We start from the raw sequence: 25622 nt of genomic DNA on the forward strand, positions 1-25622 counted from the left end.
ACTGGCTAGGGGCTCATACAAAGCAGACCAAGATATTTCAGTTTTCTTTCCCATTGAGTTTCAACAAAATGATCACATAAAGTATAATTTTCTTTTCTGAAATCGTGATTCTTTTATTCTAATGGGAAATATATAGGAATCCTAACATAATTAATCTCCAGCAGTCTCTCTAGATGCTCTCCATGAAACTAAACCACTAGGTATTAAGTTGCTAGTTCTTCCAGGATGCTAAGTTTGTCTCACTCCTATTGTTTATGTAGCACTTTATACATAGGCAAATATATATGCAGTTACTTACTAAGTTATTTTAATGATAGATGTTTTAAAATCTCTACTATAGTGCAAACAATTCAGAATAAAGAGTGCACAATATATAGCTTTTTTACAGAAGTTATTTAATACTCAAATACATATTAAATGCCTTAAAAGGTGACCCATCTGTTTTTGTGTTTGCCCAAGGTATCACAAAGGTCCTTATTGTGAGGGCACCTGGATGGTTCAGTTGGTTAAGCATCCAACACTTGGTTTTGGTTCAGTTTGTGATCTCAGAGTCATGAGATCGAGCCCTGCCTTGGGGTCCATGCTAGGCATGGAACGTGGTTAAGATTGTCCCTCTCCCTCTCCCTCTCCCCACACACTTGGAAGAAGAGGAAGAAGATGATGGTGATAAAGATGAAGAATATGAAAATGAAGGTCCTTATTGTGGTTTAGACAATTTCTGAAGGCTCGAGGTCTTGCTCATGGTATTTTTGGCTGAGAAAAGGAAATACGACCTTTAAAACATTTTAGCCCCCTCAAATTGTGTTATCATCATAGATTGGGCATTATCACAGATTGAAGAATTTTTATTTTAAAATTGAAAAGATTTGGGCTGGTGTCGACATGTCCTTTTATTACGTTCCTCTTCGTCTTGATATATTCTTCCATGTTCTCCCCATTTTTTCTGGAAAGTGTTCTCTTAAAATATTTAAGTAGCTATTTAACCTCTTCATGTTTATTGTCCAACATGAGTAAAAGTTACTCACAGCAGAACTTATAGGGCAGTGAATATTATACTCCAAACTTATGCACATATTCTATGGATGCTGTTTAGGCTTTTTTTTTTTTATAAAGATTTTATTTATTTGACAGACAGAGATCACGAGTAGGCAGAGAGGCAGGCAGAGAGAGAGGAGGAAGCAGGCTCCCTGCTGAGCAGAAAGCCCGATGCGGGGCTCAATCCCAGGACCCTGGGATCATGACCTGAGCTGAAGGCAGAGGCTTAACCCACTGAGCCACTCAGGTGCCCCCTGTTTAGACTTTAAAGCTAACATACTCATAAAGTCATAGTTTAACCCCACATATGGAAGGCTGGAGTTCTTAACAACAAACAAGGCCTAAGAACATAATTCTTAAAATTCTTATAGAGTTGTTCAAATAGTCACATACAAATTTTAGATAATATTATATATTACCTCTAAATATCAAAAGAACTAAGCCATGTGTGTGTATGCATTTAAGTCTAGAATTCCATAATAAATTTACACACATTGGGATTATAATAAGCTAAAATATATAGCTATAGATATATTCATTTATTCAAAATAATGTTTTTAAAAACTACGTAGTTTGTGGCTATAAGCTCTTCTAAAGCATTCTTCTTTAGAGTTATCCAAGATTTCTCTTACTCTTGTGTTCTTTTTATTGCGGTAAGAGGAAATACACAAGAAATGATGTGTATAGTACAAATAAGTGAGGAAACATTTCTCTTTGTTCATCTCTGGACCATTTAAAGGGAAAGATAACTTTCCACAAGTTTGTGAGTTTACATTTTCTCAAATATGGGTCAGAATCTATAGTAAGAAGTCCTAGCCACATGGAGCAGGAAACACTAAAGTAGGTAGACCAGAAAGTTAAGGTAAAGGAGTAAGAGTATTTGCTATCGGCAGTAACAGAAAGGTACCAAAAGGAACATAGTTTTGTTTTTAAAGTTAATCACCTGTTATGTGTGCTTGACTTTGTAAGTCTCCTCTCACATTTCTGTATTTCCTATTTAGATTTTTGTTCTAATGGTGTATTTGAAATTCAGTTTCTTCTAGAGGATATTCTACCTGGTTTGGAAGGAAATACCTTCTAAATGTTTGTACTACTTTGTTTCATGTAATCGATATTTAAAGAACACAATTCTTACTCTTAGATGGCAATACAATAAAGAATGTAACTTACGTAGCCTTCCATTTTACCATGTGCACATCATGAACACCATTCCATGGAAGATTTTGGAGAGAGTTGATAATGCCGTGATTTCTCAAGTGGTGTTCCCTACATCCCCAGGACAAACTCCCACCCCCCACACACAGACGACAGACATGAGGGAAGGGAATGCAGAGGGAGAGGGCTTCAGGGCAAGCCATTCCTTCCTTCCAGAGCCAGAGCATGCTAACTTTTCTCTGTTTCATCTGTCTGTGTTTTCTGAAGAAACAGCTTTGTGGCTAGAAGTTTCAGAATGACTGCTCTCCTCCAGTCATGCTATCTTTCCCTTGAGACTGTAACTTAAAAAGATTAAATAACCACCAGGGGTGACAGACCACTTATGACTGAATCAGGACCAGATTTGTGTCCCTTGGTTCCCTGTCTTCCATATTATCACTTGTTTTGCAACTAATTTTCTAAAAAGGAATAATAACAATATTTAATCAAATCTCATGCTCACATAAAAATAGGCAACAGTTGGGCTTAGTAATGTGCGTACAGATAATTTTGGTGGTCCTGAGTGTCATGGTGCCAAGGGGCTGTTCTTGGCTGTTGACTGAAGATAGTCCAGCAGCCCAGACGAGGTGCTCTGTACTTTGTGATCACAATATTGTGGGCAGACTTTTAGAATGATGGATGCTAATATATTCATAAGGTCAGCTTTGAGCTTGATAAATGGAAGGGCAAGAGTTCTTACCAATGAGAAATGCCTAGAGAACAGGATTCTTATATTTCTTTCTTTTTTTTTTTCCAGAAATAGTTTTTTTTTATTTCTTTTCAGTGTTCCAGAATTCATTGTTTATGCACCACACCCAGTGCTCCATGCAATACGTGCCCTTCATAATACCCACCACCAAGCTCACCCATCCTCCCATCCCCCTCCCCTCCAAAACCCTCAGTTTGTTTCTTATATTTCTTATAGACATTTGTTATTCACTGGGTTACTTCAGGAAGCCCTGACTCAGTTGGAAGCCTCAGGACTTTAGGGAGGTAAAGGTTTAACAGGAGAACTTCTCAGACCAAGTATGGTGGAAGGCATCTCCGGGATGTCAACAGACTTGATAACTTGCTCTGTGATGAGAGAGAAAGATTAGAATATAAAAGTGTATTAGGTTTCTGTTGTTTTACTTTTTAATTGCTGCTGTGACAAACTTAATAGCCTAAAAGAACACAACTTTATTCCTTTGCAGAGCTGTAGATAAGAAATCCAAAATGGCTCTCCCTGACAAAAGCAAGATATGGGCAGGACTGTTCTGCTAGAGGACCTAGGAAGGAATGAGTTTCAAGGCCTTTTGTAGTTTCTAGAGGCCACCCACACTCTATGGTTTGTGGTCCCTTGTTCTGTCTTCTAAACCCTAGACCTACTAGATCCCGTCCTTTTCATGCTGCCTTCTCTGCCTCCCTCTTCTCCTGTTAAGAACCTTTGTGATGACATTAGTCTCAAATGGATAATCCAGGATAATCTCCCTATTTCAAAGTCAGCTTGTTAACAACCTTGATTCCATCTGCAACCTTAATTCCTCTTTGCCATGTACTGTAACATATTCACAGGTTCTGGGGACTGGGACATAGTGGGGGGTTATTATCCTGTCTACCACAAATAGCATGGGCATGGACTGGGAAGCTCACATCTGTGGACTATAACTCACTAAGAATTAACTAGCATTTTACTGAGGCCTCTTCAGATGATAGTATATGACCAGTATCATTGGGTTTTTGTAATAATTAATTTTTTAAGTGGATCTGAAGAACTTTTCAGGATAGTTCTTGATACATAGTAAGCTTTAAAAATGTTAGCTAATAGGAAAATTTTGGTACTCTCCTGGAGCACTTAAATTTTTCACAAAACAATGAAGCTAAAGTTCTTTCGTATGTTAAACATGATAAGGATGAACAGTTAAACTCTTACCTCAAGGTCTTAAATTTTTTTTTAAATTTCTAGTTATTTTATTGTTAAATATTTTATTTAAGAGAGAACGGGAGAGAGAACACAAGATGAGGGAGAGTCAGGGGGAGAAGTAGGCTCCCTGCTGAGCTGGGAGGCCAATGTGGGACTCAATCCCGAGACTCCAGGATCATGGCCTGAACCGAAGGCAGTTGCTTAACCAACTGAACCACCCAGGTGCCCCTTAAAAAAAATTTTTTAAAGGAAAATTTGATCATGGAGTTCTAGAAATAAAGCCATTTTGAAACACAGCACTCATAATGAAGAATATTTTATAAAGGACTTACTCCCTTTGCTTAATCATATTGGCCTTTTAAGGAAACCTAAATCCCTTTAGCATTGTCACTCACAAAAGTATAAACTACAGCATTCCTTGACATGGAACACCATTCTTCTAGCTACAAAATAAGTTCTCTGTGTCAGACTCTGGGGCTTTTCCTTCCTGTTACAGAAATAACGTGATTTCGTAAATACTTGTGGTGGACTTGAAGTACTTTAAACAGGGGTGCCAGAGTGGCTCAGTGGGTTAAATGTCTGCCTTCAGTTCAGATCATGATCCCAGGGTCCTGAGATCGAGCTCTGCAACAGGCTCCCTGCTCAGTAAGGGGGGTCTGTTTCTCCCTCTCCCCGCTAACCCATGCTCTCTCACTCACTCTCTCTCTCTCTCTTTCAAATAAATAAATAAATAAAATGTTTTAAAAAAGAGAGAAAAAAAAAAGAAATACTTTAAATATAACCAGGGTCTCTTTCAAGCCCTGATACCCAAAGTAGATCTTGTAAGGTACTTCATTTATTTAAGGTAGAGAGAATTTGGCCAGCATTAATCTGTAAGTAAACACCATGGCCAGCTGCTCTGAGTGCATAAAGCTGTGTACCAACATGGTTCCATGGTCTCTGAATTCCCTTATTTGTCATACTTGCCATTCATGCTGCCAAACTAAGCTTTCTCCATGATTGTTGGGGGAAAATGATCTATTCGCTTCCTTGGTGCCTCTGGCGTTTCTCAGAGCATGTGAACGTCTATGCTTGCTTTTTAAAGAACATTTCCACTGAGCTCCATCTAGTTTATCTCTGAAACGCTCAATGCTTCTATCACACTTATGAGATCCTCTTACATTTTCAACAATGAAGTGGATGCTGGTCACTTTTGTTTTTTATCATTTTTATGGGATTTGGACTAAGTGAGTTTCATCTGTATTGGAGCAAAAGTCTAAACCTCTGTATTTTATTTTCATGTATGCACAGGTTAAAGATTTACTTACAACAAGCATATTCAGACATTTTTTAAATGAGCAATGTATTTTCATTGGTGTGGTTTAATGACGACATTGAAATTACAGCGTATATTAAAGAATCTCAACTTAGTTTCTGACATCATTGTTGAGTATCTCACTCAGAAATAAATACATCCTACTTTTGCATTTAAAGATTTTATTTATTTATTTGACAGAGAGAGATCACAAGTAGGCAGAGAGGCAGTCAGAGAGAGGGGGAAGCAGGCTCCCTGCTGAGGGGAGATCCCTATGCGGGGCTCGATTCCAGGACCCTGAGATCATGACCTGAGTCGAAGGCAGAGGCTTTAACCCACTGAGCCACCCAGGCGCCCCTAGTTTTGCATTTAATAAGTAAGTGAAATGAAATAAATCGAAGTTATTAACCATAGTTAAAATTTACTAGGTAATTGTTTAATTTCACTAGGGAAAATACCGAACCAAGGTAGAACACAACTCAGAAACACTTTCTACCATAACATTGGCTTTTTGCCTCAGATTTTTCCTTTTGGCTAGATTTAGTGAAAGCTATTATGAAACATATAATTTAAAAATTATTCGTTATGTTTCATATTGAGTCGAAAGACTTATACTGCCATCTAGTGGCCACATTGAGTAATTTTTAAATTATTAGGTACAAATAACAGGATTTCTGTTATAATTTTGAAAATCATTAAGGTTCACTTATTGTTAATCTCCTAGAAAAACCGATGCTAAAAATTGTGCTTTATTTGCTAATAGACCACAGGTAAGAGCCTTTCCATTGTGAAGGCAGTGTGCTTTATTGAAGACATGTATTTTGATCTTGACTAAAATGTTAGGAAAGGGAATACTGAACAAAGAAAATTTCAGGTAAACACTAGGGCAACATTTAAATAATGATTCACTAGATACTGTAACAAAATAATAAAATACTACTTCTGAATAGTAATAAATTATCCTTGATTTAGGACAATTTCAAGGAATTTAATTCATTTTTTTATCCAGAGATTTTTTTAGTGGCAGCACAAAGTAGGTTACATTTTAAGCCAAGCAATCTACCGGACACATGAGGTCCAGTCAATTCTTTTCAGGTTGTTATTGTTACCTTGTGAATTCACCGTATTCAGGATGATTCAGATTTCTTAAAACCCAAATTATGCACGATGAAGGAAAAGAAGCAAAGTTGACATTTTCCTGACTTGGCAACAGAAGTCAGGTCAAAAGAAAAAGAAAAAAAATGTATTGGTTATTTGGGCTAGCCACTTTTAGTGGCTCTGTTGTGTCAATAGTACTGGAAAAATGACTCTCAAGAAAATTATCGGTGAGAAAACAATGTCTCCAAATCTTGAGATTTGATAGAGCTGTCCCACAAATAGGGGACCAGGCAGACACCCACATTTTGTTGTTAAGGGGCAGCAGGACTGTTCTATTTGATTTTTGCCATCCAAACATGGTTACAAACAATGGCGGTGCACATGCACACGTACGCGTAATGTGCACAGATTCATGGAGTTCAGCTTGTTTCCTGGGATACAAGAAAACTTCTAGCTTCCCTCCTATAATCATTTAACCACAATTCCCTGACAGTTAAGTTCTAGGATTTGACATCCCAGGAGATAATCCTATAATGCTTATAAACATTTTAAATGGTACATAATTCACATATTGTTCTATTAAATATGAGTGCATATTTATAATTTTTGTGCATAAATGTTAAAATGTGTCATGCTGGATGCCTCATGGACTTTTGCTTAAATTCAGTCAAGGGATTAAATAAAAGTTATGATCTGGGGTTTGTATATTTTCATGCTTGCAAATCATGAAGACATCATTCCTCGACATTCTTTGACAATAAGGCAATTGCATTGTACCACAAAGGATTCTCTTTTAATTTTCATGTGGATAGAAATCATGCCTGTGTGGTAAAAAGCTTCATGATGCTATTAATAATTGAATTGCTCTGAAGAGACTGACTACATCCCAAGTCATGTGTAATCAGCTACTTCATCAAGAATAATGATATCAGAAGAACTACTCCAAAACCAATGAATTCTGGGGTAAAGGCTAACTTAAATTGTTTGGTAAAATCTTGTGGAAAATATTTGTTTGACCAGCAAGTGCCAATTTTGACAGATTGTGTGCTAATGTGAAATGCTACAATGTAGTTACTTCAATTAAATATTCATTGACTCAGCCACATCCTTTGTGAACATCCCACAAATACGGAGAATGGCCCTAAGCAATGCTGCTGCACAAAATGAGGGGTTCTGAAACAGGTTTATAATGACTTGTTACATGTATTTTAGTTTTAGTCTTGTATAAATTAATAAGTTACCTTTGTTAAAAAATGATTGAAGAAGACAATTTATGTGAGACAGAAAACTTTAACACTTCATGGAGTGGACATTCTCCTTTCTAAGAACTGCAAAATGGGGTGGGAGGCAAGAAACGTTTCTAGGATAAAGAATAAAGAATAAGGAAGACACAAACAAAACGTTTGATTGACTGGAGCCACAGAGTCAACCTTGTTTGGGATGAGAAAGTACAGAGTTGACTTAGTATTTGGAGATTGGCTGCGAATTTACCATCTTTCTGATCAAGCAAAGTGTTTATAGGAATAATAAAGTCATCTGAGCTTTGGTTGGCTGATGTGGCACCCCTGTCAGGAGTGATTCCATCATGGGACTAGAAAGTTACTACAACAGTTCTCTCTTGGGATTATTCTCTTGACTATTCAAGAAATTTGATTTAAAAAAAAATCAACCTTAGTGTGACTCTGTTACCATTACTTCTTGGGTCTCAGTATACTATTCAAAAAAATTATGTCTGGTTCCTATTCTTGGAGCCACTTACATTCTTCTGTTCTCTTTTATTGTTCTAGTCGGGGGAGACATCTGTCAGCTGGTCAATGACTGCCACATGGATTTAAAACTTTTGAGAGAACTCAGTGTATCAGGGAAACAATAATAATTGTTAACAAAACAATGCCCATGGTTTGGAGAGCACTCTTGAGCCAGGCTCCCCGTTACCCAAATCAGCTAGAATCAATAAGAAATTATCCTGAAGGCGTGGGAGGTATTTAAGACAATTCCCCTCTATGTATTTCGTGTAGCTGTGTCTCCACTTCCCCAGAAGTGTTCCTCCAGCAAACTTGTTCCAGAGAAACTGAAATATTGGAAATCAAGAAGAAGTTTATGATGAGTAGAAAGAACTACTCATCTACTACTCAGTAGAAAGACCCATCAGCATCATAACAAATCCAAGTCAGTCGTAGGTTGGATTACCCTCTTTTGCAATGGTCTGAGATATGTGTACAATGGCTTATCTTTTCAAGCCAGGGCAAAGAAAAAGATGTATAAAAGAGTCCTAAAGGGGTGCCTGGGTGGCTTAGCCGTTAAGTGTCTGCCTTCGGCTCAGGTCACGATCCCAGGGTCCTGGGATCAAGCCCCACATCGGGCTCCCTGCTCATCAAGAAGTCTGTTTCTTCCTCTCCCGCTCCCCCTGCTTGTGTTCCTGCCCTCACTATCTCTCTCTCTGTCAAATAAATAAATAAGATCTTTTTAAAAAGAGAGAGAAAGTCCTAAAGCTCTTCATGGTGAAAGATTTAAGAGGAATCACCTTGGAATAAACTTAATCAAGGAGGTGAAATACTTGTACTCTGAAAAACCATAAGACATTTAGGAAAGAAATTGAAGATGACACAAACAAATAAATGGCAAGATACCCCATGCTCAAGGGTTGGAAGAATACTGTAAAAATATTCATATCACCCAAGAGCAATTTACAGATTTAATGAGTCCCTATCAATATACTAATAGCATTTTTTTTCACAGAACTAAACCAAATAATACTAAAATTTGTATGGAACCATAAAAGATCCCAAATAGCCAAAGCAATCTTGAGAGAGAAGAAAAAAGTTTCAGTATCACAATCTCAGATTTCAAAATATAGTACAAAGCTGTAGTAATCAAAACAGAATGGTATTGGCACAAAAATAAACATATATCAATAGAACAGGATAGAAAGCCCAGAAATAAGTCCACACTTACAGAGTCAATTTATGACAAAGGAATCAAGACTATGCAATGAGAGAAAGTCTCTTCAACAAATGGTGCTGGGAACACTGAACCACTTTCTTACACCATACACAAAAGTGAATTCAAAATGGATTGAAGACCTAAATGTGAGACCTGAAACCATAAAACTCCTGGAAGAAAACATAGGCAATAATTTCTCTGACATCAGCTGTAACAATATTTTCCTAGATATGTCTTCTAAGGCAAGGGCAAAAGCAAAAATAAGCTATTGAGACTCTGCCAACATAGAGATCTTTTGCAAAGCAGAGGAAACCATCCACCCAGTGAATGGGAAACATTTGTAAATGTTATATGTGCTAAGGGGTTAATATCCAAAACATATAAAGAACTTAAACAACTCCGCTCCAAAAAAACCCAATCTGACTTAAAAATGAGCAGAGGATCTTAATAGCCATTTTCCCAAAGAAGACAGCCAGACGGCCAACAGACACATGAAAAGATGCTCAACATCACTCATCACCAGGGAATGCAGATCAACACCGCAGTGAGATATTACCTTAAATATGTCAGAATGGCTAGAATCGAAAAGACAAGAAATAACCCGCATTGGTGAGGATGTGGAGATAAAGCAGCCCTCATGTACTGTTGGTGGAAATGTGAGTTAGTGCAGCCACTGCGGAAAAGAGTATGGACGATGCTCAAAAAATTAAAAACAGAATCGCCCTATGATCCAGTTATTCCACTACTGGGTATTTAACCAAGGAAAATACTATTTCAAAAAGATATTTGCACCCTGTGTTTATTGTAGGATTATTTACAATAGCCAAAATATAGATGTAATCCAAGTGTCCCTTGAAAGACGAATGGGTAAAGAAAATCTGGTAAATATATACAATAGAGTATGACTCAGCCATAGAAAAGAACAAGACTGTCCCATTTGCAGCAATCTGCATGGATCTAGAGGTATAATACTCAGTGATGTAAGTCAGAGAAAGAGAAGTACTATGTGATGTCACTTATATGTGGAATCTAAAAAACAAACACAAAACAGACTCTTAAATACAGGAAACAAACGTTGCCAGAAAGAAGGGCGGTGGGTAGGTCGATGGGTGAAATCAAGGGGATTAAGAAGTATAAACTTCCACCTGCAAAATAAATATGTCCCGGAGATGAAAAGTACAGTATAAAAACGGAGAAAAGGATGGTCAGCAAAAGAAGAAGGAATAGAAAGAAACATCCTTGATCCTCTTGCTCTGACATCATGGGAAGAAACAGTCTCCCTTGATGTCAACCCCTTCTCTTCCCTGTCCTTCTGATTTTGAGGTCTCCAGCATTTACACAGGATCAGATGTCAAGTGGAGCCTTCTTCAGCTGTGAAATATGCATCCGAGTTTCCTTGACACCTTGTAATCCCACAGCAGTGTCAGTGGTCACGGGTTCCTCCTAGGTCCTTTCCCAGACTCTCTCTTTTGCAAAAGCCTCAGAGTGAAACGATGACCATAAATGACAAAAGACTTTAAAATGACCATTGTTAAAGATCTGATGAGAGTTATAATGTAAATGACAAGAAAGTTTGGTTACTTGTGACAAAACGTCTTAGGACAGTAACTGGAGTTATGACTGATAACACACCAAGATAATCAGGTTTTTAGAAAGGTTAAACAATTTCTGGAACACTTATATTCATAACAAAGACAAATATAACCTAAGAAGGTGTGAACATCACTTCTTCTCTGACAATGCATCCTATGTAATTTAACATATCAAATATAATTAGTGTAACATCTCTCTTTTATAAGGCAAGACACAAATCCTTTGAGACTTTCCAGGGATCCTCTGGGCAATATAAGTGATTTCGAGGACAAAAGGAATCCATTTGGAATTTAATTTGGGGAAGTGATCAAAACATCAAAAGGTTTGCTCATCTGGCTAAATGGGATCACGAATAATTATGAAATAATACTTCGTTATCTATTTAACCAAAATGTCTGTGGGAGATTTTAAAGGCAAATACAGAAGTTTATGTAATGTGACAAACGTAACTCTTTTAATAATGAGAAGACTGGGCCTTCATAAGTTATTAAAGACCTAATAAAGATAAGCATGAAGCACAGGAAATTATTTTGGCAAGACACAAAATCTTTGCTGTCTAGGCAAATTACTTAAAAGATAAAGGAAAAACTTTGTTCACAATTTATTAGTAAGAGCAGTCCAGTAGTCTTTGCCCTGTTAACAAAGAAGAGTATATTTTTGATAGTAAAGTTCTTTTTTTTTTTTTTCAAGATTTTATTTATTTGACAGAGCACAAGGGAGGAGGGGGGAGCAGCTGGCAGAGGGAGAGGGAGAAGCAGGCTCTCTGAGGCAGGGAGCCTGATGTGGGGCTCGATTCCAGCACCTGAGATCATGACCTGAGCTGAAGGCAGATGTTTGACAGACAAGCCACCCAGGCACCCCATATTAAATAAAGCTCATTTAAAAAAAAACTTAAATCCATTCCAATCTTAGCCAGCTTAACCACACATACAATTCATTTTCCAGAATTCCTTTTCCACAAACCTACAACTTTTTATACCTATTCATATTTTGTCTTGTGTTTCTTCCTTCTTTCTCACTCTGGAGCAATCAAAACATCTTTTCTTTTTTCCCTTATTAGAAGCAAAAACAAAACAACAACAACAAAAAGCATGTCTGCTATACCTCTCCTTATCCAAAAAACGCAATCGACTTTCCTTGGCTACTTTTCATACGCAATTGTTTTCTTTTTTCTTTTTTTTTTTTTTTTTTTAAAGATTTTTATTTATTTATTTGACAGAGAGAGATCATAAGCAGGCAGAGAGGCAGGCAGAGAGAGAGGAGGAAGCAGGCTCCCTGCTGAGCAGAGAGCCCGATGCGGGGCTCGATCCCAGAACCCTGAGACCACGACCTGAGCCGAAGGCAGCGGCTTAACCCACTGAGCCACCCAGGCGCCCCGATATGCAATTGTTTTCTTACACCTATATTATTTCTAGTAGCTGTAAATACACATATTAGAATTCTTAACTCATAGAATCCTTAATTTCCGGTGGAAACTAAGAAGTAAGCAATTATGGACTGGCAAACTTTTAAACACACTTCATAATTTTTTTTTTAATAGTTCATTTTGTTTTGTTTTTTGGTTTTGGGGGTGTTTTCGTTTTTTTAAAAGATCTTATTTATTTATTTATTTGACAGACAGAGATCACAAGCAGGCAGAGAGGTAGATGGGGGTGGGGGAGAGCTGAGCAGGGAGCCTGATCCCAGGACCCAGGGACCATGACCTGAGCCAAAGGCAGAGGCTTAAACCACTGAGCCACCCAGGTGCCCCCACACTTCATAATTTCTACAAGTATGTTCTTTCCTGTGGAGGCCAAGAAAAACAAGGCTGTACCCACCTTGAGTCTAGCTCTAACATCGCCCTCCCCACCATAAAACTGAAGGAGGCTGAGGCGGAAGAAAATGGAAACAAAGTTAAACCTAGATCTCACTAACAAGAACGCTTGATAGGAGAAATGTGACATTCCACCAGGAAACTCCCAATTGTCGTCATGTTAGTGCCTCATTAGAGGGTAAAACGGCCTTGACTTGATAATAACCAGGCCTCCAATATCCTGACAGTCTTCTTTACCCTGATAGCCCTTCTGAACATCCCCTTTGTCCTCACCTACTGCTGAGCCAGCAGTTGTGGCCCAATTATCTACTGCCGAGTCCACTCCTACTCTGCCTTTAAAAACTCTGACTGTAATCTGGTTCGGGGTCCAAGTCCCTACTCCGCTGTGTCGGGTATACTTGGGCCCAAGCTTAAGCTTGCTGAATAAACCCTCATGTGTTTACATTGGTGTTGGCTCCTTGGTGGTCTCTCGGATGCGAAAACTCGGGCATAACATTCTTGCAGTAAATTTTTCGATGTAGCACAAAATATGTTTTCTAATAGACCCAAAATAGCTTTAGTTCTTTTGTAAAAGGAAACCAAAAGTGGATAAATGTTCAGTAATTAATGTTTTGGTATTTTATCTTACTTGGAAATGATCTAGATGTTCAGTGAATATCCAGTATAGCTTTAAGATTTCAAGTTACTAAAAAGGTTTTAGAAATTGTTTTTAAATAGACATACCATAAAGCATAATTATTGTTGAAAAGTTCAGTTACAAATTCACATCTATTTAACTTGCTTCTTTTGAAGAATTATGTTTAGGTTATTCATGAAAATTTCGTGAGGCATTAAACAGCTAATTATCTTTTTGGGTGACAAATCGTGTAACAGAGACAACAAGAGCTTATTTTACTTTTAGTAAACGTAAGTAAGATAAAAGTATTGTATTTGATGCTGATAACTCAAAAGACATTCTATTTGGATTACCTGGGTGACTCAGTCATTTGAGTGACTGCGTTCAGCTCAGCTCATGGTTCCAGGGTCCTGGGATTGAGCCCCACATCCTGATCCCTGCTCAGTGGGAAGCCTACTTCTCCCTCCCACTCCCCCTCTTGTACTGGCTCTCTCTCTGTCAAATGAATTAGTTAAAACAACCACTTTTAACCATCTTTTATTTATTGAAGATTTTCTAGATCATGTGAACCAGAACAGCACTCTTTACAAATACCACTGGGTAGAAAAAATTACACATTCATATTGTACATAAGTAGATAAACAAAGAGATCTTACAGCTTTGATTTTAAAAATTTTAGCCATGAGATAGGAACAATAATGCAAAACTCATTAGTTTATAAAAGAAGAGTTGGATCCAAATTGTGTTTCTGGCAGGTGGAATAATTTAAGGTTATCTGCTCAGATGGCTAGACATTTTACAATCTTACATAAGACTTTTAAGATTTTTTTGGTTTGCCTAGTTTCCAAATAGTTTTTGTCTTTTTTCCTTCTGATAAGAATTACCTCCCAGAAGTTTGTATTTCAAAGAGATGGCCCTCATGCCCTAGAGAAGGGAGGCAGAACATTTACAACACAAAGGCACAAGAAAGAATGCAAGTTTCTCCAAGTAGAACCTTTGCTTCCTAAGGCCAGAGTTTGTACAATACCTCCAAATCTTCTAAAATGAATAGAGGGGAATTGGGGCTTGAGGAAATAAGTAGACTTTGAGTTGTTGCTGAGGCCACACTTCTGGTCCCCTAAAGAAAAGGATGGCAATTTCCAATTTATCAAAGAATTGTATTGTAATCTGAGTGATTTCAAGACATCAGCCCATTCACCCAACTATAGTATCTTCACTTTGCTTATGTATATCAGGAAGATCTTCATCCAAGATAAAAATCAGAAGATTCTTCTATTCTGTGGTTTGAGCTATTTATTTTCTGGAATGTTTTTCCTACCCTATGGGTATATAGTTTCATTTAGCTTAGGGAAGAAGGCCGAAAAACTTCCTATCAGACTCTGAATATCAGTTTCTAACCTAGCCAACTTCCAACCATAGAACTACTTTTAAAAATCCTTTCATACAGCATCGTATGTCAAGGATACTTCAACCATACTAATTTTTTAAATCCTTTCAAATATTTTCTCAGGTTTTAGCTGATACAAGTAGTAAATATTTCTGGCAGTATTGAATGACCCCATGAACTCAAGTGGCATCCCCAAAGAGGGTACAAAAGTTAGGATCAACCCAGGATCCAGACCATTCCCAAGGATAGCCCAAAGAAAGAAAGATAATGTCCTTAGAGCTGGAAATAGTTGGTGGGATCCTGGCTACAAATGGAGTACATCCACATTGTTGTCTGGCTCTATTTGGGGGCCCCCAACCTGACAGCTGGGCTGCCCGCATAAGGAAGAACCAGCTGACTGTGTGTCCCAGGCATTCAGGAAGCCAAACCAAGTTTTCAGGACACAAATGATACAAGAAGGTAATAACTATCCCTGAGAGAGGCAGGATCAATACCCAATGGGCACGCCCAGAACCAAATTTATAAGAGGGTAGATTGGGAAAGAACAACATGAAATGTTACTTTGTGTCCAATGAAAAAAACTAAAACGATTTAGTAATGAGTTTAATGTCCTTTATTCAAGGAGAAACAGTCTGTGGATTGGAGAGCTCTACCCCTCACAGGCAGCAAAGCACTTCTTCCTGAGGGATTTTGGGCAAGGGCAGAGTTTTATAGACTGTCAGAAGAGGTAACACAGAAACAGGGTAGGAGGTGGGGAATTTCTTTATAAGGCTAGACGGTCCTATTTTGTAGGGTAAGGTAAGCTAGTTAAAGCTGAGTTGGAGGATTGTGAGTGGTGTACATTACATTTCCTTGACAGGTGTTTTCAGTAAATGCAGGCTGACGTGGGTTTATATTTGTGCTGTGGGTCCCAATATACAGATGATCACTTCCTTTCTTGACCAGGGACTGAGGAGATCCAGGAGAGCTGACTCTAGGAAGAATTCTCACCCTTTGCTGGCAGAAGCCAGTTTTCCCAGGATCCAATCTGCAGGTTCCTGAGCAGGTAGGATTTAAAATAGAGAGTATAGCCTGGTATCTACCAGAATTTGCCAAAGTTTTCTGTTAATTTTAATTTTAGTTTCCCCTTGTCTTTGTATGGAAATAAGTGGTAGAAGATGACTGGGGACTTTGCAGAGTCCCACCAACACAGGACGGGGCCCATATGGAGACCCTCTTTTGAATATAGATATGGCAGCATTTTGAGTGGGAGTGTGTGAAAGGATTTGACAAAACTTTCCAGGACAATCTTTTTTCCACTATGGGTTGCAAATGAGAAACCAATTTCTGGCTGGGGTTTTGATAAAGGACCCCTAGGCTGATGTTATGAGGGAGGCCCTGTTATTTTCTCTTCTTCTGGCCTTGGAGCTATTGCTATTGTAAGTCCACTGGGTTGGTAGTCTTTGGTTTAAGGTCTTGTGGGCTCTGCAGAGTGAAAAGGCAATGAAACTATAGGAGAGTAGACTCTAAGTACTCAAATAAAAGAGGATAGAGAGGAGTAGTCAGAGTCCCATCAATTTTATAGTCTTTTGTTTTAGGTGCTTCTCGTGTCTTTAATTTTTTATTAGCCTTCTGTGATGAGTTTTTCAATGAAGCTATTCTGGAATTTTGAAGCCTGTTGGAGGCTTCTGCATGCCAATTAAAGTAAGTATCCCATTCTGTTTGTTGACTTGGGAACCCCTGCTTTCAAGTGTGCTCTTTAAATGAATGATCTGGTCTAATTGGAGCATTCCTCATAATGGCCTTTATAATTCCAGATTGTCTTTGTAGGATTTGGCCACTTTTGCAGTCGTTTAGAACTTCTTTCACCACAGTTATTAGACATAAAATAGGTGTGTCAGAAGGTGGGCCACTCAGTTCTTTGAAACATGAGGATCCCATTACTTTAGCTAAGCTTTGGCTCTCTCAAAGTTAAATTAATACCTAGAGGGATGTGTTACATGGTAGGGGATTTTATGGTGTTTTACAGTGTAAAATTGGTGCATGGACATTTTCTTGATGTTGATGAATGACCTTGTGTCAATCTAAGCCATTCTGTGATTAACTTGTCCTAGCAAAAGAGTCTTCCAATTGGGTGGCTCGTTCTCTAACAGCTTTGTGGTGCTTGGCCCATGTCCATCAGTCTTGTGGCTTTAGCTTCAGAAATTCCCCTTGGCAGTAGTCTGTTATTCCTGTCATGAGATTTTTTTTTTTTTAAATAGTGACAGACCTCTTTAAAAAAAAAAAAATTTTTTTTTTTAATTTTTTTTGACAGAGAACACAAGCAGGGGGAGTGGCAGGGAGAGGGAGAAGCAGGCTCCCCACTGAGCAAGAAGCCCGATGTGGGGGTTCGATCCCAGGACCCCGGGATCATGACCTGAGCCAAAGGCAGACACGTAACCAACTGAGCCACAAATCATGTTTTTTTAAATTTACAATTCTCACTTTATAATTGTATAGGACAGCACTGACTTCTAATTATTGAAGTTTGTTGTAAGGATATGAGCAAAAATGTGGCAAATTTGTTTTTTGTCTTATATCATCTTCTATCAATCATAGTATGTAACTACACCAGGGTCGTTGTTAATAATCTTCAGCAAGCTCATATTTTTCATGTTTGTTTTTTCTTCATTGCTCAATTATTATAAATAAGCCCTAAAGTTATCATTTCACTAATATATCAGTGTATTTTCAAAGATAGGGATGCTTAGCTAATAAAATTATGACATTCATCTTTCAATAAATATTATTCTCATTAAACAATGGACCTGTTTGAAATATACTTCACATACTAAGACTCTTATATTTTATTTTTTTAAAAGATTTTACTTATTTATTTGACAGAGAGAGAAATCACAAGTAGGCAGAGAGGTCTACATGTGATTTCTTCCTGTCCCTCCTCAGAGAGAGAGGGAGAAGCAGGCTCCCTGCCGACCAGAGAGCCTGATGTGGGACTCGATCCCAGGACCCTGAGATCATGACCTGAGCTGAAGGCAGAGGCTTAACCCGCTGAGCCACCCAGGCACCTCTTACCAGTTCTTATATTCTAAATTTTGTTTTGAACTTCATGTATTTAAAAGCATTTCATGAATACTAAATTAATATAGCTTTCTTCTTTTAGTAAGTGCTGTAAAATAACTGAAAGTAAATATTTACAATTACTAGATTTTTTTTCCTGTGGGAAAGCAGAGGAAAGTGAAATAAGATATCCAGTATTTCTAGCAATCTCTTATTTTTTTGGTGGATCTCTTAATTCAGGGTAAGAAAATAATTTCAAGGCAAAATATCTGACACATGCTTACATTAAAAAAAAGAGGAAACAAGCATTCTAGCCTTATTGACTGTGATCACCTTATACCACCCTCGGAGCTGTTTTCCTCATACTCCACTCAAAACACAGATTTCTTCAAAATTTAGTACTCTGTGCAAGTTGGTTGACAGCATTTCAATAAAACTAGACACCCACATCCAAGCCTGTGTTCAGTTCAGCCAAAATGAACACTTAACACACCATTAAGTCAGCCGTTAAGGCCACCTTGTTTTCTCTGCTTCGCTGCTGCCTAACATGCCGGGCAAAGTACCCCAAGTGCTCCCAGGGAAGGAGGCACATCGCAGCAGCAGGATAGATAATAGGTTCAAATAGCAAATAAGAGCCGGTGAAGGTGGTTGCTAGGAAGGAAAACAGCTGACCGCCCTTAATGTTCTCTGATTCTATTTGAGAGCAAGGTTCAAAAGGAAAAACATAGACAGAAGGATGGCCAATGAGGAGAAAATAAATATTTAGATACGTCTTCCCTTTGTGTTTGCAAGTGCTTTGTTCATGTTTTCTATGTGATCAAGTATGACTTAAGAAATGTGAATTCCCAGCAAGCTGTATTTTTGTATAAGTATGCTAGAAAATACACCCAAGATGTCTTTTCCCACCTCTATATTCACTATAACTGAGTCTAGAATCATTTTATATATTTTTTTATTTTATAAACAAGGCAAGGAAATTAATAATTATAGTGTTAAGCTACCTTCCAACAGGCTGAGGTCTTTCTATGATTTGATTTATTCAATGTTCACCCAAAAAGTCATTTTTTATTTTACAAATTAGGAAAGTAGGTTTAAAAGATATTAAGTAAGTTTATCTGAATTACTACTACTAATAACTACAAAGTGGAGTTTTGAAATAAGTTCCAATATTATTCCCTAAAGCATCTATGATTCAAATAGCATCCCCATATGTCTCTTTAAAATTTGTCATTTAATCTGATAGCTAGGATCGAGTTGATTTGTCTGCTGTGATTGGGTGCTAAATAGTTACAAATATCTCCCTTGAAACTGAGCTTTGGTGATTTCCATTCATTTGCAACTTTATTGATATATATTTCACAAGCCATACAATTCACCTTTTTAAAGTATACTATTCAATGGTGTTTACTGTATCTACAGTGTTCTTCAACCATCCCTACAATAAATTTTAAAATATTTTGATAACATCAAGAAGAAACATTTTATCCTTTTACACTCACCCCATCATTTCCCACAACTTCCCAACCCAGTCCAAGATAATCACTAATCTACTTTCAGGTTCTGGACATTTCAATACAAATGGAGTTTTTGTTTTTTTTTTTTTTAAGATTTTATTTATTTATTTGACAGAGATCACAAGTAGGCAGAGAGACAGGCAGAGGGAGGGGGAAGCAGGCTCCCTGTGGAGCAGAGAGCCCAATGCGGGGCTCGATCCCAGGACCCTGGGATCACGACCTGAGCCAAAGGCAGAGGCTTTAACCCACTGAGCCACCCAGGTGCCCCAATACAAATGGACTTTTAACATACATGGTTTTGTGGCAGACTTCTTTCACTTAGCAGAATGCTTTAAAGGTTCATCCATGTTGCACTTATCAGCACTTCGTTTTTTTAATTATCGAATATTTCATTGTATGGATATACCATATTTTTTTCCCACTAATCAATTGATGGACATTTAGCTTGTTGTCACTTGGGGGCTCTTATGAATAGTGCTGATCTAAAGGTTCATGTACAAGTATTTGCATATTTATTTTCATTTCTCTTGAGCATAACGTATAGGAGTAGAAGGGCTAACTCATACAAATCTTAAGGTTAACCATTTTAAGGAACTGTCAGACCACTTTTGAAAGTAGTCAACCTCCTCTATTATTCCTGTTTCTAGTAATTGGAGTCTTCTTTTTTTCCCTTGACCTGTCTAGCTAAACATCGGTTTTGTTATCTTTTTTCAAAGGATCAACTTTTGATTTTATTGATTTTTTTCCCTCTCTTTTTATATTCTCTATCAATTTACGTTCTAATCATTCTTACTTTTTGCTTGCTTTGAGTCTAGTTAGTGTCTGAAGATGGAAGGCAAATACATATTTTTTTCAGTAAGTAAATATTTTCATTGTTTATTTATGTGACTATCTTCTTATAGTCCAGAACAGATATTCTAGAAGTCAGGAACCATGATTAATTTTATTTTGTCACAAGTACCTAATATAAGCTTTGGCCCAAACTACTGCACTACTAAAACTACAAATAAAATACTGAAACCACATTTTTAAATGTAATGAGGAACTAACAAGAAAATAAGGGATAATCAAGACCAAAATCTAAGTAGGAAATCAGAGACAGATAAACAGCAGACCATTTTCACCTTGAGAATATTAGCTAATAAAAGTGAGTTGAGCTCTAGTTTCACTTACCTAAGAAGTGAAACTGAACACTGTTGGTGGTAGGAAGTCTAACAGGGTACTCAAGGTTAATCAGTAAACTGTATATATACTGTTACAGTAAAGAAATTGCCCATCACCAGAGAGAAAACATATGATATAAACATCTGTATAATGTTCAAAGCATCTAAAATAACATAGATCAAATGTGAAAAAACTATGAAGACAATCAAGGGAATGATAATCCCCAAGTCCATGGTAATGCTTTCTCTGAGCAGAAAAAGAAAAGGATGGGGTCACATAAGGACATATGGAAATTTTAAAGAATGTAGTAAAAAATTTTTCATAAACTGGATGGTAGAATCCAGGTGTTCCTAACATTCTTTATATTTTATAATTTTAAACAAATATCCTTTGATATTTGTATGTACTAGACTTTAAGATATATGTGTATTCTGTATATATTTATATAATATATATACAGTATATATATGGAAATAATCCTTATATATATTCTTATATATATATGGAAAGAAACACCTAGATCATTTTTCAAATAAAGCCCAGAGAGGTTGTATGACTAGCTCAAGGCAAACAGCTTGTTAATCAAGTCAGGACTAAGCTATATTTTCTTTAATAAATAGCTATTAACTTTTCAAGAGCCATCTACAAAATAGTATAACTCTAACACCAGAAAAACAATTTTAAATTTTAAATATCAATAGTGTAATTTGGCCATAATCTGTGTAGTGTAACAAGGGTTTACATGAATTATTTTTATCAAGTCTCCTAAAAACTGTGGCTGCAATAATTTGAACTAAAATTTATCTGCTGTAACTCATCTGCTGCAAATTCGTAATCCCAGGTTGACGTTTCCTATGGCACAAAACAATCTTGAAAGTTGTACTCTGTCTTGTGTTGTCAAGCTACGTAAGTAACTTTTACTGCTAGAAAAATGACACTGAAAATTAATAATGAATATAATCCCTTTGTGTAAAGAATACAGAGTACATACAACTATGCATTTTTTTTCTTTGTAAGGAATCACAAAAATCTTGTAAATTATGGTATTTTACCACAAATTGTTAGAAGTGGATTTAGTCAGCCTCATAAGTTTGAAGAAACTTGGTAAAGGAAAACTTGGGTGGGGGCAACTGGATGGCTCAGTTGGTTGATGGTCAGATTTTTTATTTCTGCTCAGGTCATGATTTGGTGAGATCAAGCCCCAATTTGAGCTTGTGCTTGGTGGGGAGTCTGCTTGAGATTCTCTCCCTTTCCCTCTCCCCTCCTCCTCCTCCCTCACGCACTCGCTTGCTCCCTTCTCTACCTGGTTCACTCTCTGTCTAAAATTTTAAAAAGGGAAATGTAGGCAAAGCATAATGGACCAAGGGCTTATGTGCCTGACACCCAGCAAGGCTAAACACTGACGGCAGGCTTGCAGCAAAGAAGTTTAAGTCATAAGACAGCCAAATGAGGAGATGAAAGAAAAAATCTCAAATTCTCCTCCCCCCGGGGGGAGGAGGGGTACGGGGCAGGGGGAAGAGAACCGGGGCGCGGGTTGGGGGGATTCTTTGGCAGGGAGAGCTTGGGCAAATGTGATCGATCATGAGCTACAAAGAGGGAGGTAAAGATGACACAGCTATTGATCTAAGGCACAATAGAAGATCAAGCTTTGTGTCACATATTCTAAAGATGGAGGCGTTGACACAACCAGGGTGGTGATTTCAACCTCCTTGACATTAGAGGGTCCTTGTCAGACACTGGAGCAGGCCCAGTAGTAAGGTCCATGGTCTCTATGGGTCTCAGCTGGACAGCAGTGGGCCTTAGTTCAAGGAAGACAGTTGGGCAATATGACGCTTAGAAGCAGATAGTTAGAGGGGTGCTTGTGTGGCTCAGTGGGTTAAAGCCTCTGCCTTCAGCTCAGGTCATGATCTCAGGGTCCTGGGATTGAGCCCTGCATCGGGCTCTCTGCTCAGCAGGGAGCCTGCTTTCCCCTCTCTCTGCCTGCCTCTCTGCCTACTTGTGATCTCTGTCTGTCAAATAAATAAATAAAATCTCTATTGAAGAAGGAGGAGGAGGAGGAGGAGGAGGAGCATGAGCATGGGCATGGTGCATGAGAAAGCAAACGATAAACAGAAGTTCCTTAAGGAATATGGATTCTGAGGAGGAGGAGGAGGGGGAGGGGGAGGAGGAGAAAGAAGAAGAAGAAGAAGAAGAAGAAGAAGAAGAAGAAGAAGAAGAAGAAGAAGAAGAAGAAGACGACGACAGTTAGAAAGTCTACGACGAAAAGACACAGGCCCTAGGTTATAGCTTACTTCACCCTAACTACTCTAAATGTAATTTAGCCTTGTTTTAAATAGATTAAAAGTGAAACTTTAATTGTGAAGCACCATTTTCAAAAGCTGATCCCAATACTGTTTAGATCATAGTTCTCAGAGTGTTCCTGGACCAGCCTTACCATTACTACCTGGGAACTAGTTAAAAATACAAATTCCTACATTTGTGAATTCCTGAGTTTTAATGACCACACCTCCCCCACCCCCTGAACACACACACACTGTTTCTTTTTTTTTTTTTTATAAAAACCCAAGTTTTTCTTTTCTTTTTTTTTTTTTTAAGATTTTATTTATTTATTTGACAGACAGAGATCCCAAGTAGGCAGAGAGGCAGGTGGAGAGAGAGGAAGGGAAGCGGGCTCCCCACTGAGCAGAGAGCCTGATGTGTGGCTTGATCCCAGGACCCTGGGATCATGACCTGAGCTGAAGGCAGAGGCTTTAACCCACTGAGCCACTCAGGCGCCCCCACACACTGTTTCTGATGCAGGCGGAGAAGTGCTGGTCTAGAGCAGGACTTCACCCTCTGGCTAAACATTAAAGAAGTGCTGGTCTAGAGCAGGACTTCGCCCTCTGGCTAAACATTAAAATCACCTACAGAGCTTAAACCAGGATTTTAAGAGTGAGATGTATGGAAACATTTGAACTGGGAGAAGCCCTCCAATGTAAGGTAATCTTTGCAGAAAGGGAATGCCCAAAAGTGTAGTAATTGGCATTTATGTCATTAGTTAAAACACAAAGACCATCTGTGTGCTTTGGAAACATCTTGTTTCTTAATCATCATAAACCACAACAAGGTTAGGGTAAAAAAAAACACAATATATACATGTACAGGGTCATGTAGGGATGTCAACCCCCCACCCCCACCCCGCCGCCACTGCCCAGAATTAAAGCCTTTCGGACTCCACCTCTAAGCACATTCATATTAACCAAGTTTACGAGATTTACGTAAAAAACACAAGAGCCAATTTATGAATCCAAGCTGGAAATATTCCTGAAGAGGACCAGGTGTGTTTTGGGGCAGTGTGACCCAATTGTTTTCTTAGCTATGGGCATGGTGCATGAGAAAGCAAACGATAAACAGAAGTTCCTTAAGGAATATGGATTCTGAGGAACTGACTATCTAAAACATCAAGCCACATGGCACAGTAATGGTGATTTTGCTCATGACAGTGAATTATCATCCTTTGTTTACACTGTATCCTTCTCCACATCCAAGACAGATTCATGGGGCAGAGTCTGTAGGGGGCCACAGCTAAATCCTTCTGTGGCCATCAGAGGGATGTTTCTCAAAGCCAGATACACAGTAAAATCACCTGGAAGATTTTGTTTGTTTGTTTTTAGCATCAATGTCTAGATTCTGTATCCAGAAATTTTAAGTGGAAGTGGGCCCCAGGCATGAGCACTTGTTAAAATTTCTCCAGGTGATTCTAATGCATCACAGGGTTGCAAATTCCTGCCCTAGGGTCCATGGTTCTCAACTTTGGCTAATATTAGCCCGGTGATTCCCACAGCCTGCAGCAGAGGCACCTAAGGGGGCAATACAAGTGGTTATAGACTTCATGTCCACCAAGGAATAGAAATAGAAACTGGTCATGACTTGACATACGTGCTCAGTTGCTGATTCTAGTGTCAAATGATGAAACTCTATTTGAAACAATGCAGATGCCATAGTCTGTTACATGGGGAGATCTATAAAACAGACAGAACTTATATAATGTATAAGGAGAATTTGGTTTTTCTGTGGAGAACACGCATGTTTATAGGTCACATCTGATCTGATTCTCTGGAAAATATTCTGCAGCTCTGTAAAGTGTAGACAGCTGATAACCATGTCTAGAGACATGCACATCCTGTCTGGAAAAGGGTCTAATGACTTCCTCCACTCCAGAAGGAGCTAGTTTTACCTCCATTTGCACGATAATTTAATGATAAATGTGTCTTTTTTCTACTTTTTCTTTGTACCAGGGGGTAGGCATAATCAATTTCATCATTAGGTTAAATAAAATTAACATATGTTTATTTTTGTATCTCCATGGGAGATAGGATGTTACTACTCTCTAAAAGTTATTTTTAAAATAATTCAATAGTTTTGGTTATTTTAATCCTTCAAATAAGGACAGCAGCAAGAGATAATTTTTCAAAGAAACATTTAAACTAAGCATTTTATATTGCCCCAGTTTGATGTTCAATAAAAGTATTTTAGGTATTATGTGTATCTTTACTTTTTATTATGTGTATCTTGCCAAGATACAATGCAAAAAATATAAACTGAGTGATTCTCTGAATCATTTCATCCTAAATATGATTATAGTATCTTGCGGTATTTAAAAAAAAATTTTTTTAAGGAAATATCAGAATCAACCACTAGGTGGCAAAGTAGCATTTGTGATGTCAAATATCAACCAAGGCCTGAAATCAGTTCACTGTTAGTGTAATTGAAATAAAGATGTTCACAGGATTCTAATTCTGTAACATTTTATTTATTTGCCCTCATTCAAATGACACTCTCTGTAGCTCATATTCTGAAGAAAAACAATCTTCACAATAAACTTGAAAACAGCACAAGATGTTTAAAAACATTGTCTTGAACCATCTATTCTGAAATCAGGTAAATATAAATTAAAAAAATTTTTTTTAAGATTTTTATTTATTTATTTGACAGACAGAGACCACAAGTAGGCAGAGAGGCAGGCAGAGAGAGAGGAAGGGAAGCAGGTTCC

The sequence above is a fragment of the Enhydra lutris genome, unplaced genomic scaffold (genome assembly GCF_002288905.1).
Source record: "Enhydra lutris kenyoni isolate GAN:26980312 unplaced genomic scaffold, ASM228890v2 scaffoldscaffold40, whole genome shotgun sequence".
NCBI lineage: Eukaryota > Metazoa > Chordata > Mammalia > Carnivora > Mustelidae > Enhydra > Enhydra lutris.